We start from the raw sequence: 17,889 nt of genomic DNA, 5'->3' as shown, positions 1-17,889 counted from the left end.
ATGCTACACCGTTGGGTGCCACTCTCTTGAAGCTGTGATATTTGTTTCTTTGTTTTTCAGTAGATGAAACCCAGGGACATTGAACCCATAGGGAGAGGAAACATAACAAGTGTTTGGGGGAAGGGCAATGCTGAGGGGTGGGGAAGAAAAGGAGATGACATCAAGAAGCTCATGAAGGATAAGAATGTTTGGAAACTGATTGTGGAAGCAATTGTACAATTACGTTTGACATGACTGAACTATGGAATGAGATGACATGTGTTAATATCCAAGTTTCAGCAAATTAAAAAAACAACAACACACAGATCCAGGAATTAGTTCAGATTCACAGTGAATCCTAGCTCCAATGTAAGAACAATTAATTTTTACATCACGGACCGCTGGCTCCTCACCTTCGTGACATGATCACTGAAGATAAAGGTGCTACAGCAAAGTGTGGCGAAGAAAGTAGATGCTTCCCAGCTATTAATCAGATCGTATCTGGGACTTAAAGTTTTGTATTCAAACAAGCAGCCATCTAAGAGAGGAGTCAACTAGGTCCACAATGAAGAAGCGCACCAGCTTGTGTAATTCAAAGATGACAATTTTAAAATTTGAATATGGTGAAATGTATCAGAGCTAAAATTATGAACACCAAATTTGTTGAAGGCCAAGGAGGACAGGTGGAGCCGAAATCTCATCTGCGTAATATCTAGTCAGACTGAGCTGCTGCCAGGTCTGCCCTAGCCAAAGGCAAAGAGTCCTGAACAGCCTTACTATCTATCAGGCAGAGACCATTGGCACCTTGATCATGGTGGGTCAAACTGGATACTTGGCCACTTGACCTCCCTATAGACACGAACTGAATTCGTTCTGGGTGCAAGTGTCTCTTACTGGTTCCATGACAGAAATTTATTCCCTGGTTTTTTGAATGTTGATGGGGGTCTTCTCCCTCTTACCCATTGTTCGTATTTTTGTCTTTATACTGATATGATCTTATCCTTACGACCTTTGTGCAGTGTTTTCCTTTGTCTTCTGTTGGTTTTCCCAGCTGTGGATCACAGGAGAAGTGGAAGTATAGGATATCATGGATTCAAGGGGTTACAGGGAGTGCAGGGGTGGGGGTGGGCAACAGGAGGGAAAGGGGAGTTGGGAGTAAATAATAAAGGCAGAAGGGGAGAGGGAGTACTGGAAGGAATCACAAGTGCACAACTCATTGCAAGGTGGTTTAACTGCTTGGAACGGGAGCTGGAGATGCTCCAAGGTAGACTTGGTGCTGATTGTATAATTTCTCTTCATACGATTGCATTGTATGATATGTAAACTATGTGCCAGAAAAACTTAAAAATCCATATCAGTGTATGCTGTATTGTAAGCCAATCACCTTTTTTTTTTTTTTTTTAACAATTTATTGGGGCTGATACAATTCTTTACACAGTTCATACATATACATACATCAATTGTATAAAGCACATCTGTACAGTCTTTGCCCTAATCATTTTTTTTTCTCTTTTCTTCTTTTACATTTTATTAGGGACTCCAACAACTCTTACCACAATCCATACATATACGTACATCAATTGTATAAAGCACATCCATACATTCCCTGCCCCAATCATTCTCAAGGCATTTGCTCTCCACTTAAGCCCCTTGCATCAGGTCCTCTTTTCCCCCCCCGCCCCTCCCTCCCCTTTCCCCCCTCCCTCATATGCCCTTGGTAATTCATACCTCGTTATTTTGTCATATATTGCCCTATTCGGGGTCTCCCTTCCCCCCTTCTCTGCTGTCCCTCTCCCAGGGAAGAGGTCACATGTGGATCCTTGTAATCAGTTCCCCCTTTCCAACCCACTCACCCTCCACTCTCCCAGCATCGTCCCTCACACCCTTGGTCCTGAAGGTATCATCCACCCTGGATTCCCTGTACCTCCAACCCTCATATGTACCAGTGTACAGCCTCTGTCCTATCCAGCCCTGCAAGGTAGAATTCGGATCATGGTAGTTGGGGGGAGGAAGCATCCAGGATCTGGGGGAAAGCTGTGTTCTTCATCAATACTACTTCACACCCTAGTTAACCCATCTCCTCTCCTAAGCCCCTCTATGAGGGGATCTCCATTGGCCGACACTTGGGCCTTGGGTCTCCACTCTGCACTTCCCCCTTCATTTAATATAATATATATATACACATACATATATACATATACACATATATACACATACATACACACACATATCTTTTTTTTTTTTGCATGATGCCTTATATCTGGTCCCTTGGGCACCTCGTGATCGCACTGGCCGGTGTGCTTCTTCCATGTGGGCTTATTTGTTTCTGAGCGAGATGGCCGCTTGTTCACCTTCAAGCCTTTAAGACCCCAGACACTATCTCTTTTGATAGCCGGGCACCATCAGCTTTCTTCACCACATTTGCTTGTGCACCCATTTGTCTTCAGCGATCCTATCATGGAGGTGTGCAGTCAATGATATGATTTTTTGTTCTTTGATGCCTGGTAACTGATCCCTTTGGGACCACTCGATCACACAGGCTGGTGTGTTCTTCCATGTGGACTTTGTTGCTTCTGAGCTAGATGGCCGCTTGTTTATCTTCAAGCCTTTAAGACCCCAGTCACTATCTCTTTTGATAGCCGGGCACCATCAGCTTTCTTCACCACATTTACTTGTTCACACACTTTGGCTCCAGCCGTTGTGTCGGGAGAGTGAGCATCATAGAGTTCCAATTTAATAAAAGAAGGTATTCATGCATAGAGGGAGTGTTTGAGTAGAGGCCCAAGGTCCTTCCGCCACCTTAATACTTGACCTATAAATATCGACACAAAGATCTATTTCCCCAACCTCCTATATATATATGCATGTACATGTCTTTGTCTAGGCCTCCATGAATGCCCTTTGACTCCTAGCTCTTTCCTCCATCTCCCTTGACCTTCCTCCTGCCCTACTACCATGCTTCATCGCCCCCTGGGCTAGAGTATACCTCTTCTCTAAGCAACCTTACCCTTGATCATTTCCCATCAGGCCTGCCACTCCCCCTTCTCTACCCTTTGGGGTCCCATGTTTTTCCCTTGTCCCTGGGTTTGTTAACACCACTTCCTTACCCCCCCTACCCCCCACCCCAAGTCCCCCCGGAACTGTCGGTCCCGTTGTTTTTCATCCAGATAGTTCATCCAGCCTGTCCTATTCAGACAGACCTGTGGGGTCACTAACCTGCACGAAAACTAGACAGAGGAACACAAAGCGACAGTATACAACCAGACAACAATACAACCAAAACAAACCACTGAAAAAGAACAGAACCAAAACAGTTCACAAGAGAAAAGCTTGTAGTTAGTTCAGGGATCTTTGCTGGCCCTTAGGAGCGTTTTCCAGTCCAGTCTGTTGGGGCACCACGCCCTGGCCCCAAAGTCCACTTTCAGCATTCCCTGGGGACCTTGCCACTCCATTCCCTTGCTGTTCCGCTGCACTCCCCCAGTGCATTGCCTCGGTGTGGTGGGATCAGGTCAGGTGCAATTCCCACACTGTGTCTCGGGTGCTGTCCCCTGTATCGCCCTTAGTCACTGAGGGGCATCATGTCTCATAGTAGGGCCAGCCATGTTGTTCTCTCTGTGGACTGACTGCTCTACTCAGGAACATCATCATCACGGCCTGGTGGGCCAGGCTGTGCTCCACTCTCTCCTCCTGCCCCTTCATCTGCTCCCGTGTGCTCTGATCAAATATGTCCATCTCCCATAGCTGCAGGGTCAATGTCGTCCTTTGGAACAAGTTCTTTTCGGGGGAGGGGCAGGAATCCACTTAATTTATGGTGCTGGGGCCAGCCTCCCAGACCTCTCCACCGGTTCCGTCCTCCACGCCGGGATATTGCATTCACACCTTGCGACACTGGGTTGAAGTCTGGTCCCACTTTCCCTGTGGAGATATAAACCATACCCTCCCCTTGGGTGGATTAATGCCCCATTTCTGTCATGCTGATTGTACTTACCTCAGGGGACTCATGTTGTACCTGTCCCTTTGGGTCTGGCTTACCTCGCTTAACATAATTCCTTCCAGCTCTTCCCATGAAATAACGTGTTTCATGTGCTCATCGGTGCTTTTTAGTGCTGCATAATACTCCATTGTGTGTATGTGCCAAAGTTTGCTAATCCACTCGTCTATCGATGGAAACTTAGGCTGTTTCCAAGTCTTTGCTATTGTGAATTGTGCCGCAATAAACATTGGAGCGCATATGACTGGTCGTGTTTTATTTGCTGCTTCAACCGGGTATATGCCCAGTAGAGGGATGGCTGGGTCGTAAGGTAGATCAATTTCCATTTTCTTTAGGTATCGCCAGATTGCTTTCCACAGTGTCTGTACAAATCTGCACGACCACCAGCAGTGGAGGAGGGTTCCTATTTCACCACAGCCCCTCCAACACTTGTTGCTCTCTGATTTACTGATCTGAGCTATCCTGAGGGGTGTTAGGTGGTATCTCATGGTTGTTTTGATTTGCATTTCTCTTATGGCAAGGGACTTCGAGCACTTTCTCATATATTTATTGGCCATATTGATCTCCTCTCTAGTGAAAGTTCTTCTCATTTCTTTTGCCCACTTCCTTAGGGGGTTAACTGTTTTCCTCTTTTTGCAGGTCATGATGGTGTTGTAGATTTTAGTAATGAGCCCTTTGTCTGACGTGTCATTACTAAAAATCTTCTCCCAGTCTGTGGGTTGCCTTGTCACCCTCTTGGCAAAGTCTTTCGAGGTGCACAGGTGTTTTATTCTTATTAGATCCCATTTGTCGATTTCCAGATCACCTGTGTGTGTCCCCTTCCCTGTTGCAGTGAGCCTATGTGCTCCCTGGGCCAGTGCTCTGAGATTAGTCCCGATTCCCTCCTTAATGGTCCTGATGGTTTGGGGTTTGACTTCTAGATCTGTGATCCACCTTGAGTGTATTCTTGTGCATGGGGTGAGGTAGACGTCTTGTTTCAACTTTCTACATGTGGATATCCATTGTTTCCAGCACCACTTATTAAAGAGGGCATTTGCTTCCCACTTGACGTTTTGGGGACCCTTGTCGAAGATCAGTTGTCTATATGCTGATGATTTTACTCCTGGGCTTTCTATTCTTTTCCACTGGTCTGAGTGTCTATCATTGTGCCAGTACCATGCTGTTTTGACCACTGTAGCTGTGTAGTAGGCATTAAAATCAGGTAGGGCGAGTCCTCCAATTGTGTCCTTCTTCTTGAGGAGTTCTCTGCTAATTCTGGGTTTCTTCCCTCTCCATATGAAGTTGGTGGTCAGTTTTTCCAATTCTTTGAAGAAGGTTGATGGTAATTGGATTGGTATAGCATTGAACTTGTAGAGTGCTTTAGGAAGAACTGTCATCTTTACTATGTTCAGCCTACCTAACCATGAGCAGGGGAGCTTCATCCATTTGTGAAGGTCACTTTTGGTTTCCTGTAATAGGGTTTTATAATTATGCTTATATAGGTCTTTAGTATTTTTTGTTAAGTATATTCCTAGGTATTTCAGTTTGTTCTTGGCTACTGTGAAGGGTACTTCCCTCTTAATCGCCTCTTCCATGGCCCTGTCCGATGTGTATAGAAACCCTACCGACTTCTGTTTATTGATCTTGTATCCTGCTACTCTTCCGTATTCCTCTATTGCTGTAAGTATTCCAACTGTGGAGTTTTGGGGGTCTTCAATGTATAGGATCATGTCATCTGCAAATAACGATAGTTTCACCTCCTCCTCTCCCAACTGGATCCCTTTGATGTCCTTCTGCTGTCTTATGTTGTTAGCCAGAACCTCCAAAACGATATTGAATAGAAGAGGGGACAGGGGGCATCCTTGTCTTGTACCCTTTTTCAGTGGTATTGTTCTTGTCTTTTCTCCATTGACTATGATGTTGGCTGTTGGTCTTTCATAGATAGCTTGTATGAGCTTGAGGAACTTACCTTCCAATCCTATCTTCATGAGTGTTTTGATTAGGAATGGATGCTGGATGTTGTCAAATGCTTTTTCTGCATCTATGGATATTATCATATGGTTTTTATCCTTTTTCTTCTCGATGTGGTGAATGATATTGATGGATTTTCGGATGTTAAACCATCCCTGCATCGCTGGGATGAATCCTACTTGGTCGTGGTGAATGATATGTTTGATGTTCCTTTGTATTCTATTGGCCAATATTTTGTTAAGGATTTTTGCATCTATGTTCATTAGAGATATTGGTCTATAATTCTCTACGCTTGTGGGGTCTTTTCCCTGTTTGGGTATCAAAGTAATGCTGGCTTCGTAAAATGAGTTTGGGAGCTTGCCGTTCTTTTCTATGTTCTGGAATACTTTGTGGAGGATCGGTGTCAGCTCTTCCCTGAATGTTTGGTAAAATTCTGCTGTGTAGCCATCTGGCCCTGGGGCCTTTTTCCTTGGTAGGTTTTTGATGACACTCTCTATTTCTTCCTTCGCTATGGGTTTGTTGAGGTTCTTGATCTCTGTCTCAGATAATCTAGGGATAGATTGTTTTTCTAAATATTTATCCATGTCTTCCAGGTTTCTGAATTCATTAGAATACAAACCTTCATAGTACTTTGTGATTATCCTTTTTATCTCATTGGGGTCTGTTGTTATTGCCCCCGATTCATCCCTCATCCTGGCTATTGATGATTGTTCCTTTCTATCTTTGGTAAGCTTTGCCAGGGGAGTGTCAATTTTATTAATTCGTTCATAAAACCAGCTTCTAGTTGCGTTAATCCTTTGCATTGTTCTTTTGTCTTCCCACTGGTTTAACTCCGCCCTGATTTTTATTATTTCTTTTCTCTTGCTATTGGAGGGGTAGTTCTGTTGACTCTGTTCTAGTTGTTGGAGGTTTTGTGTTAACATATCTGTCATACGCCTTTCTTCTTTTTTCATGTATGCATTCAGTGATATCAAGCTACCTCTGATAACTGCCTTTGCAGTGTCCCATAAGTTTTGATATGTTGTATGCTCGTTCTCATTAGTTTCTAGAAATTTCCTGATATCCTCTCTGATCTGGACCTTAACCCATTCATGTCGCAGGAGATCGTTGTTTATTCTCCAATTGGTGGCCCTTGCTTTTCTGGGTGCCCTTCTATTAATCTCCAGCTTTATGGCATGGTGGTCTGAGAAAGACGTCTGGATAATATCTATGTGTTTGAATTTACTCAGGCTGGCCTTGTGCCCCAGCATGTGATCTATTCTTGAGAAAGATCCGTGTGGATTGGAGAAGAATGTGAAACCTTTTGCTTTTGGATGAAAGGCTCTATAGATGTCTATCAGGCCCTGTTGCCTAATTACATTGTTTAGCTCTCTGGCCTCTTTGCTGAGCTTCTTTCCCTGTGACCTGTCTTTCTCTGATAGTGGAGTGTTGAAGTCCCCCACTATTATTGTTGTTTCCGTGATTTCTTCTGTCATTTTTTTAATAGTTTGTTTGACGAAATTTGCCGCACCATTATTAGGTGCGTAAATATTCAGTATGCTTATTGCTTCCTGGTTTACTGAGCCTTTGAGCATTATGTAATGTCCCTCTTTGTCTCTTTTTATGTTTTGGATCTTGAGATCCATTTTGTCGGAGATTAAGATAGCCACTCCTGCCTTCTTGGAGTTACCATTTGCTTGGTAAACTTTCTGCCAGCCCTTTATTCTCAGCATATGCTTGTCTGCTTGCTTAAGGTGTGTCTCTTGCAGGCAGCAGATTGATGGGTTATGTTTTCTAATCCAATCCTCCAGCCTCTTTCTTTTAACATATGAATTGAGCCCATTTGTATTCAAAGTGATTATTACAATCTCTGGCTTCATGGTTGCCATATTCTGTTTTGTGTTTTGGGTCTTTGCCTATCTTCCTTCATATCAGTGTACTGCGTTTGAGTGGAGGGTTTCTATCCTGTCCTCTTTTCCATCTGAGACCGTGTTGTCCTGGTACGTGTTGCTGGCATGTTGGCTTCTAGATGGAGATGGGCTATATGGTGGTCTCCTGGAGGTTCTAGTTGGAGCTTGATCTTCTGGCCATAGTGAGTCAGCCAGTATGTTCTGCAGGGTCGGGTGACTTGCAGTATATTTTTTGAGTTCTTCCTTGTCCTGGAAGACCCTTATCTTACCCTCTATCTTAATGGATAACTTGGCAGGGTATAGGATTCTGGGGGAGGCATTTTTATCTTTCAGAATTTGGAAGATGCTGCTCCATTCTCTCCTCCTCTTCATGGTTTCAGCTGATAAGTCTGAGCATACCCTTACCTGCGCTCCTTTGTATGTGACTGTCTTCCTTTCTCTTGATGCTCGTAGAATTTTCTCTTTTTCCTCTAAGTTGGATAATTTTACAATTATATGCCTTGGCGTGTTCTTCTTGGTGTTTAGCTTAGCCGGCGTCCTCTCTGCTTCCTGTATGAGAGTCGGATTCTCCTTTGTTAGGTTGGGGAAATTTTCTTCCAGGAATTCCTTTGCTATCTTGGCGGTCGATTTGTGTGTTATGTTGTGTTCCGGTAGACCGATTATTCGAATATTATTCCTCTTCATAGCATCTGTCATTGATCTCAGGCTGTCTTCTGTTTCTTTAATTTTCCTATCTGATTGTTTTTCTCGCTTGCTTCGCTTGGTTTGAGCGTCCTCGAGTTCACTGATACGGTTCTCAGCCTCCTCAAGCCTAGATATAGCTTCTGTGACCTTTTGTGTGCCATCTGCTACCTCCTCTGTTAGTTTCTGCAGTTCCTTTTGGTGGATAGTATTCATCCCCTCTATTGTGGACTTCATCCCCTCTATTGTGCATTTCATCCCTTCTATCGTTGCATCCTTATTTTGGTTTGCTTCTCTTAGCTCCTGTATTACTGCAAGCAGAGTTCTGAAGATTTCCTTTTGTGGCTGATCTATATCTGTTTCTTCTATGAGTGACGTTAGGTCTGTTAAAGTGCCTCGTTTTTCTGATTTTTTTGTTGGGAGTGATGTGGTCTGTTGATTTTTCCTTGATCCTTTAATAGGCCCCATGCTTCTGGGAGACAGGAGTAACCTTATTGTGTGGAGGCTCAGGCCACTGTGCCGTCTCCTGGGGTGGCTGGGGCGGGCTGCGGCAGGCTTAGGGCTGGCACTGGGGACCCAACAGGGCCCCAGGTGGTGAGAGCTGGCTGGAGCTCACTGAGGGCTCCTCAGGGACTGCAAAGCCGAGACTGCAGGTTGAGTGTTTGATCTGCCCGGGCTGTGAGTGGGCCCCTTGGATAGCTGCGCAGGCAGCTGCGGGACACTGCAGGGAACAATGGTGTTCGCTCTCCGCCCTTTTGGCGCGAAACCGCAGGGGGTAATGGCGCCGGCAAAGGAGGCTTGGCGCGAAACCGCAGGGGGCAATGGCGCCCTTCCTCTGCTCAGGCTCAGAGTCGCGGCCGCTGGGGTCCCCGTAGCACCCTGGGGAGGGCACCTACTCTTGTGCCTTGCGCAGGGGGGGGCCCTTGGTGGGCAGACTCAGCAGCGCGGGGCGCGGCGCTCTGCAGAAGCTCAGGGTCCGGGACAGGCGCGGGTTGGACTATGGCTCCTGTTGGCGGGAAGTGCTCAGCGCAGGGACCCCGCCAGGAGTGGAGCTGGCGCTAGGCTGCCAGGGGCTGGCGGGGGCGGGTGGGGGTGGGAGGCCAGCGCACGGAGGGCAGGTGGAGAGGTCCGCGGCAGCGGTGCGGGTAGATGGTCCCCCGTGGGGGTCGCCAGACAACCCGCGGGTCCGCTCCCCTGAGCTTGGATGAATGGAGGGAGGGACGTGGGCCCGAGGGCAGATCGCTGCCCTGTGGGGAGAGGGGAACTGCGGGAGAGGAAAGCTTCTCTCCCAGTGGGGATCTGTGATAGGGAGTGGGGAGTGGGCCGCTGGAGTAGGCAGGGCAGGCAAGTGGCTCTGGGCTAGGCGCCGGGTTTGGGGATGGAGCCTAAGCCGGTCGCCAGTGAGCTCACGGCAGCTTAGTGGCCAGAGATGTCCCACTAGTCCGGTCCTCTTTCACCTAGACCCCTGCTCCGGACAAATACGTGGGGTAGGACTGGGGTGCTGACCCAGGGGGATATTTCACTCACCAGACTCTTACTATTCAGCTACCTGGTCGCCAATCCCGCTTTGTTTGGAGGAGCTCTCAGAGTATGCGGGTGTCCCTGTCGGCCATCTTCCCCCTCTCCTCCCAATCACCTTTTTAAAAAGAGTTCAAAGTAGTGTACATAAATACAATAACTATTTTTCTAATTCCATGTTTATTTCAATTTAAGTCACAAAATAATATATTTAGGAATGTTACTAGACATAATCTGGTTAAAAAGGTGACATTTAAATGAAATAATCATTTGGATTTCAATGATAACCTATCTTTATATATGGGGACTTCCCCTAGCTTATAAAAAAGATCTGTTTCTAAGTGTCTTTTTCCTTTTTTTTTTTTTTTGAATTGGGGTTCTTAAAACTCCTATCACAATCCATACATCTATCCATGTGGCAGACACATCTGTACATGTTTCTTCAGCGTTTTCAAAACACTTTCTTTCTACTTGAGCCATCGGTATCAGCTCCTTATTTTTTCCCTCCTTCCCTCCCCCATATCCCCTTGATAATGTATAAATAATTATTTTTTTCATGTCTTATATTGACCGCTGCCTCCTTTCACCTACTTTTCTGCTGACTGTTCCCCTAGGAGGGGGGCAATATGTTGATTGTTGTGATTGGTTCCCCTTACTCCCACCCCCTCCTCCTTCCCTTACTGTCCTAGAATAGCTGCTCCCCTTATTGATCCTGAGGAATTTATCGGTTCTTATTTCCTGTGTTTCAAGCTCTTATCTGTACCAGTATACATGTTCTGGTCTAAACAGATTTTTAAGATAGACTTGGGGTCATGATAGTGTGGGGGAGGAAGCATTAAAGAACTAGAAAAGGCTGTATATTTCATCTGTGACATAGTGCACCCTGACTGACTCATCTCTTCCTTGTGGCTCTTCTAACAGGGTTTGTCCAATTGACTACTGATGGACCTTGGGTTTCCACTCTACTCTCCCTCATTCCCATTGCTATGCTTTTCGTTTGTTTGTTTTGGGGCTTTGATGCCTGCTACCTGATCCCATTGACACCTCATGATCCCACAAACTGGTATTTTTCTCCCATGTGAGCTTTGTTGCTTCTCAACTAGATGGCCACTTGTTTACTTTCAAGCCTTTAAGATCCCAGATGCTATATCTTTTAATAGCCAGGCACCATCAGCTTTCATCACCACCTTTGATTATGCACCCATTTTGTCTTCAGTGATTTTGTCAGGGAAGGGGAACATAAAAGAGAGTGGTGTTAGTAGAACAAATTGTTCCTGCATTCAGGGAATACTTGAATGGAGGCCTAATGTCCATCTGCTGCTATAAGACTTTATAAATAAATATATGTACATAGATCTATTCTCATCATCATATGTAAATGTATTCACATATATACATGCCTGTATTTAGACCTTAACAAATGTCCTTTACCACCCAGTTCTTTCCTCTATTTGATTTTACTTTCCTACCATCCCACTATCATGTTTGGCCCTAATTTGGGTTTTGGTAATTCCTCTTGCCTATATTGCCCTTGACTGAGTCCCCAAGCATCCTATGTCCTCCTTGCCATCAATTTTAGATCACTTATTGCTCCATTTTCCCTGGGTTTGTTGGCATTCCCCTCTTCGTCCCCCCAACTCTTTCTCTCCTGTGTATCCCCAGAACCATCTATCCCATTCTTCTCTCCTCTGGATTGTTCATCCCGCCTATCTTGTCCAGCTAGAAATGCATAGACAATAATACGTGAGAAACAAAGCAAAACATAATGAAAAAAGAAGACAAAAATAAATCAACAACTGCTAATATGGCTAAATAAGTAAATAGCCACCAGCAAAAACTGTAAATCCCTCAAACTGTTCCATGTCTGTTTGTTGACTTTGTGAATTGTCCAGTCGAGTCTGCTGGGGTGCCACACCCTGGCTCCCAATTCCACCTTTGGCATTTCTCAGGGACTTCATTGCTTTGCTCCCCTTGCTGATCTACTGTACACCCTTAGTGTTTCACCCTGGTGCAGTGGGGTCAGATTGGGCACATCTCCCTCACCGTGTCCCCAGTGCACTATGTGTCAGTAAGGGAAGTCATTGTGTCTCATGATAGGGTTGGGCCTGTGAACCTCTCTGTGCACTGGCTGCTCTCAGCCAGAATGTCCTTAGGACTTGGTGGGCCAGGGTGTGTTCCACTCTCCCCTTCCCTCTTGGTTTACTCCTGAACAGACATGCCCCACTTCCTGAGCTGCAGTTACAGTGCAGTCCTGAAGTTCATTCTTCTGGGGTGGGGGTGTGGGATGCCCATGTAGTTGGGATTAGGGGCCAGCCCGCAGACCTTTTTATTGGTCCCTGGATCATGCCTGTATGTTGCATTCATGTCTTGGCACTCCGGGTTCAAGACTTGTCCCTCTCTCATGGATATATAAACAACACCCTCCCCTTGGGTGGGTTAGTGCCCTGTTTCCCCCCCTAACCCCTGTTTCTCTCCCTCTTTCCCTCCTCCTTTATAGTTGGCTGCAATACATATCCCTGGGTTGGGTTTGGCACCTGCCAGAGTACCTGGACCAAACTCTGGGAATGTATATACATAGTAGCTTTTCCTGTATTCCCCTTTTTGCATTATTTTTTGCTTACCTCAGTGGACTTATATTGTATTTGTCACTCTTAAGCTATAAGAAGAATTGATTCAGCAGAGAAAAGCAAAACATAGATGATGGACTCAAAATCCATTTCACAGGAATTTTGGCATAAAGCCAAGGAACAGAAGCTGAAAAAGTAAGGACCTTATCCTCAAGCCATTTAAAGTTGGATAAAATAAGCTTATTTATGAAAGGTTTCACATGTGATATTCTGTTATGCCAGCAATAGATAACTAAGAAACATTTTATAGGAAGGAAAAGGTAAAAAACAGATTTATTCTTAGAGTCTCAATAAGAAACATTGACCTCTGCCAAATCCTTTATTTCAGTCCAGTAAAATTTAGTTTGACCATTTGACCTCCAGAATAATAATACATATGTATTGCTGTAATTTATGTCTGGAAAAATGGCTTTGAATTATACTGCTAGCTATTCCAAACAGGAAAATCCATTGATTACTATTGTTTCTTGTGAAACAATTCAATTTTAACTTATTCTTATATTTTAAGGATATTTTCTTTGTTTTAAGGAACTCTGCTTGAGACTATAAAGTAAAGAACATGTTTTAAAAGCTATAATGCAGTACATGTGTGAAGTATTTTAAATTGTTAGGTAAAAATTAATACTACATACCTACTTTTGCCATCTTATTATATATATAATTGTTAGGTAGCTTAGCCTAGGGAACTGGGAAGTCCATTACGCATGCCCGGGAGAGCCAGCAAAAGACAAAAGCTGGATTTTCCCGCTGGTGGGCTTAGATGGGCGTTACACCTGGAGCAGCCCACCTGGGCCGGGTGATTGCAATTCAGCCAATGGGATCGACCTGTGGTCGTTCACCACACCTCACCTGGGAACCTTTAAAAGGCAGGTACCTGAAGGGAGAGGCGCTCTTGGGCTCTTGGTCTTGTCTTGCTTGGGCGGTCTGGTGGTCTTTGTGGGAGGTGAGAGATCCTTGCGTGTCCCGGGGCAGTCTCTGCCAGGCGGCATGGTCAAAGGAATCCTATGGGTGCCGCGTAAAACCTGATGCTTCTTTGAACTTTCATTAAATTCACTTGGATCACGAGCCCGGCTTCGGCGTGAAATCTTTCTCGCGTGGAGCCAAGGACCGAGGCTGATATTTAGGCCGGAGAGAGAAACCTAACATAAGGACTTATTGGACATAAGTCCATTTTTATTTATAGTTAACACAAGACTATTGATAATATTAATTGAATTTTAAATTCATATTTTTATAATTTACTGTAATGCTGATTAATAAATATAAGGTTAAACACATTTAAGTAATTGATTATGAAAAGAATTAATATAATTGTTATAAATTCAACATGAGCCACAAAAAATATGAAAGAATGAGCAAAGGAGAAAAATGAACAAATATATATGATTACACAGTGACCTGATTTGAGGTGTTTGGTTGGAAAATTCTTTTGAAAAGGTTTAATATTCTCTGAATAAATTATTGACACAGCGGCTCCGACAGTGGGCTGAAACATAGCAATGATTTTCAGGACGAGGCCGGACAGGCAAGGATTCATTCTGTGTTGCAGAATGTGGTGGCAATGGGAGCATTATAGAACTTTCTTGCAAGACGTTGAGCCACCTCACAAGAAAGAAATGAGAGCATTATAGAAAGGTCTAGAACTTTAAAACATCCAGAGCTTATGGTAGAAACTATTCAACTATTATAGCATACTTTTTAAGAGGTATACTGCACAGCACAGGTATCTCCTGCTTTGCAAAAGTTCTCTGTAAATCCACTTTCCTTTTACAAAACACCTGCATTAATACTTATTTCGCCAGCTGAATGAAACCAGAAGAGAAAGTTTATGTTGAACCATGAGTGAAAAGTGGAACTAGCATTAATTATTTATTTTGTAGTGAGCCATTAAAGAGAGAGCACGAACCATAAGCGGCAAGAATGACGGCAAGAATAACTAACCTCATACCGACAACTGCACTGGACATCCTAGGGGGTACCCATAAAATAAACCAAAACACCAGCAAGGAGCTCTGCTGGGTGGGACTTTCCCAGTATGCATGCTTCCCACCAGGTGAGCACTGAGCACCACGCTCTGGGTCAGTGCACCCAGTTGTGCTGCCTGGAAAGGGGCTCTCTGCTCACAGTGAAAGTTTTCATTAAAGCAATTTCACCGGAATCTCATTTTGTGTGAAGGCCGATTTAAAAGAACAGGATACAGCTGTGAAATGTTGTTTCCTGATTGGGAAAAAATGTTGCAGAAATGATTGTGATGTGGAACACAGTTTACAAGGAGAGCGCTGTGAGAAAGACTCAGGTGTCCCAGTGGTTTTCTCATTTTGAACCAGGTAAAATATCGATAGATGACAAACCTCGTTCTGGCTGGCTGTCAACTTCCAGAATTGATTAAAATGTCCACTCATAGTGCAGTTTTAGTTTATTCCAGCAGGCCAGACTGCTAATAAAGCTGCCTATTTAGAGATTCTAAAAATATTGTGTAGCAGAGAGCAGCAAAAAGGCCTGACTTAGTTGCAGGCTGGGGGCTCGTTTGGCACCACGACAATACACCTGCTCACAATGCTGTCTCAGTGCGCCACTTCTGGGCAAAAACCAGCCTGTCTCTCTTACCCCGTGCACCTGACTCACCTGACCTCGCTCATGTGACCTTTTTTTGTTTTTGTTTCCACGAATGCAGAGGGACATGAAAAGACAGCGACTTGAGCGCATGGAAGAGGTGAAGAAAAAAATGAGGGAGGTGCTTTCAGCCATCCAACCAGAAGTGTTTGAAAGATGTTTCCAAGGATGGAATCACTGATTTGACAAATGTATTAAGTGTAATGAAGTGTACTTTGAAGGTGATAAGGTTGTTTTGTTTAAAAAAATACATAGCTTTGAAAAAATCCGTGTGTGTGTGAGTGTGCGTGTATATGTGTGTGTGTGTGTGAGTGTGTGTGTGTGTGTGTGAGTGTGAGTGTGAGTGTGTGTGTGAGTGTGTGTGAGCATGTGTGTGTGAGTGTGTGTGTGAGTGTGTGAGTGTGTGTGTGAGTGTGAGTGTGTGTGTGAGTGTGTGTGAGTGAGTGTGTGTGTGAGTGTGTGTGTGAGCATGTGTGTGTGAGTGTGTGTGTGAGTGTGTGTGTGAGTGTGAGTGTGTGTGTGAGTGTGTGTGAGTGAGTGTGTGTGTGAGTGTGTATGTGTGAGTGTGTGTGTGAGTGTGTGTGTGAGTGTGTGTGAGTGTGTGTGTGAGTGTGTGTGAGTGTGTGTGTGTGTGTGAGTGTGTGTGTGAGTGTGTGTGTGTGTGTGAGTATACCGCTCATATGTTCTACTTTGGGTTGGTTGTGTGTTTCTCATACCATCCTGCTTTTGTTACGTGTTACTCTTTTATCAGATTTCTGTGTCATTTGCTTTGACGTGGAGGGTAATTTGGGGAGTCTGTAGTCTTGTTTTGGTTTTGCTGAATTCCTGAAACAACAACTCACTGCCACTTTTGGTTCAATTTTGATTCATGGCAGCTCTGTGTAGCGTTTCTCTGAAGCGTTGTAAATATCTACAGCAGCAGACAGCCTCTACTTTTTCTGTCAGACGGGCTGTGGGAGGTAAATTAACAACTAGGGGTTAGCAGTTCAAAATTTACCTATCAGTCATTTCTTTTCTTTGATTTGGTATGGTATTTGGAGGTTTTAGAACACTAAAAATTGCCGGCTTACGAATTGTACCCTTATATTAGGATACTAAGGAAAACCTATATGTACATTTCTTTATTCTTAGCCTTTTTTATTTTGTTTTCCATTTTAGTCTGGGTAGACTAGAAAAACATATCCGTAAGACAGAGTTTTATATAAAAGATAATTGTACATTAGTAATGCATCCCAGCCCAGTTCTGTCCAAGTCCATAAGTCTAATATTAGCAATATGTCCGATATCAATCTTTTCAGATTCACGAAACACATGCAATGATGCCAAATACAGGATAAACATATGCCAGTGGGTAGAAAGTCTTTGGACCAATGATGTTGTAAGCATCTCAGCCCTGGGAGGGGTCTCCACATGGCTGCTCCAGCTACAGAGGTCTGGTTGCATCAGGGTAGGTCAAAGTGGCTTCTCCAGCTCCCTGGGTGTAACGCCTTGTGTCTTGTCAGTAGAGGGTCTCCAAGGGAATGAGTTGAGAGAGAGTGTGTGTCTCCTGCCTCCAAGGAGGAAATACCGGATTTCCTAGAACTCGCAGGGGAAGGCCATGTCCACAGAGAGGCCTCATTGGCTACGACCCAATTGACAGACTAGACTCCACGCCTTCACTGCTAATCCTGTCAAGTCCCAAATTGACACCAGATTATGTAACGACCACATTTGCATATGTATAAACCTATATTTTAAATAGCAAAATGTTTATTATTATGTCCATCCTTAAAAGTTAAAAATATTTAATTCATATAAATATTTATTCACATAATTACTGTTTCTGATACTCTTAAATTTTGCATACATCCAGATTGATATTAAGTATCATTTATCATTATTTGAAGGACTACATTTAGCATTTCCAATAATGTTTGTCAACTACTGCTCAAGAAATACTGATATATCTGTTTATTTTTACATTAAAAAGTCTTCATTCAATTTTTATTTTGACACCTATATTCACCAAATAATAAATTCAAACAAGAATTCTCTCATTATTCTTTAAAACTTGAAGATTTTTATCACTCTTTGAATGCAATGTTTCATTGCTTTCAGTGAATAGTGTTATCAATGTTAGTTTTCCTCCTATATACAACGAATAATGTTTTACTGATTTTAAGAGAATACTTTCTCTCTGTGCCTACATTTTAAACAACTTAATTATAATGTGTCTTTGTGCATTTGTTTTATATATTTTTTCTATGCTATGTATGCTTGGGTCTCATTAACATCTTGGAAAGGTAGTGATTTATTAATGTGGATCTTCTAGCCATGGACTTTGTAACCCACATCCAGTAACTGGTTGGTTCCACAAAGATGGCATGTATTTCATTTTTTCCTAATAGGTATGGGCAAAGAAGTTTGTGGTGGAGGAAGATAAAATTATATGGCTCAATTGTGAGTAATTGTTAACAGTTGCTCTGTTAACAGAGTTCACTGTGCTTATTAACACTTGGAACTCTGACCTAGGGATTGATCAGCTTTGGCATTCTATTGGGTATAAAATGAGTCATCCTCAGATCAGGATCAGAGAATTGCACTACCATCAAGAAAGAAGAACAAGCAATTGAGTACTTTCTTTGGATCCCAATTTCCCTGT

Source organism: Tenrec ecaudatus, chromosome 11 (genome assembly GCF_050624435.1).
Source record: "Tenrec ecaudatus isolate mTenEca1 chromosome 11, mTenEca1.hap1, whole genome shotgun sequence".
Taxonomy (NCBI): Eukaryota; Metazoa; Chordata; class Mammalia; order Afrosoricida; family Tenrecidae; genus Tenrec; species Tenrec ecaudatus.
The sequence above is the reverse complement of the archived record's forward strand: the minus strand, read 5'-3'. Positions refer to the sequence as shown.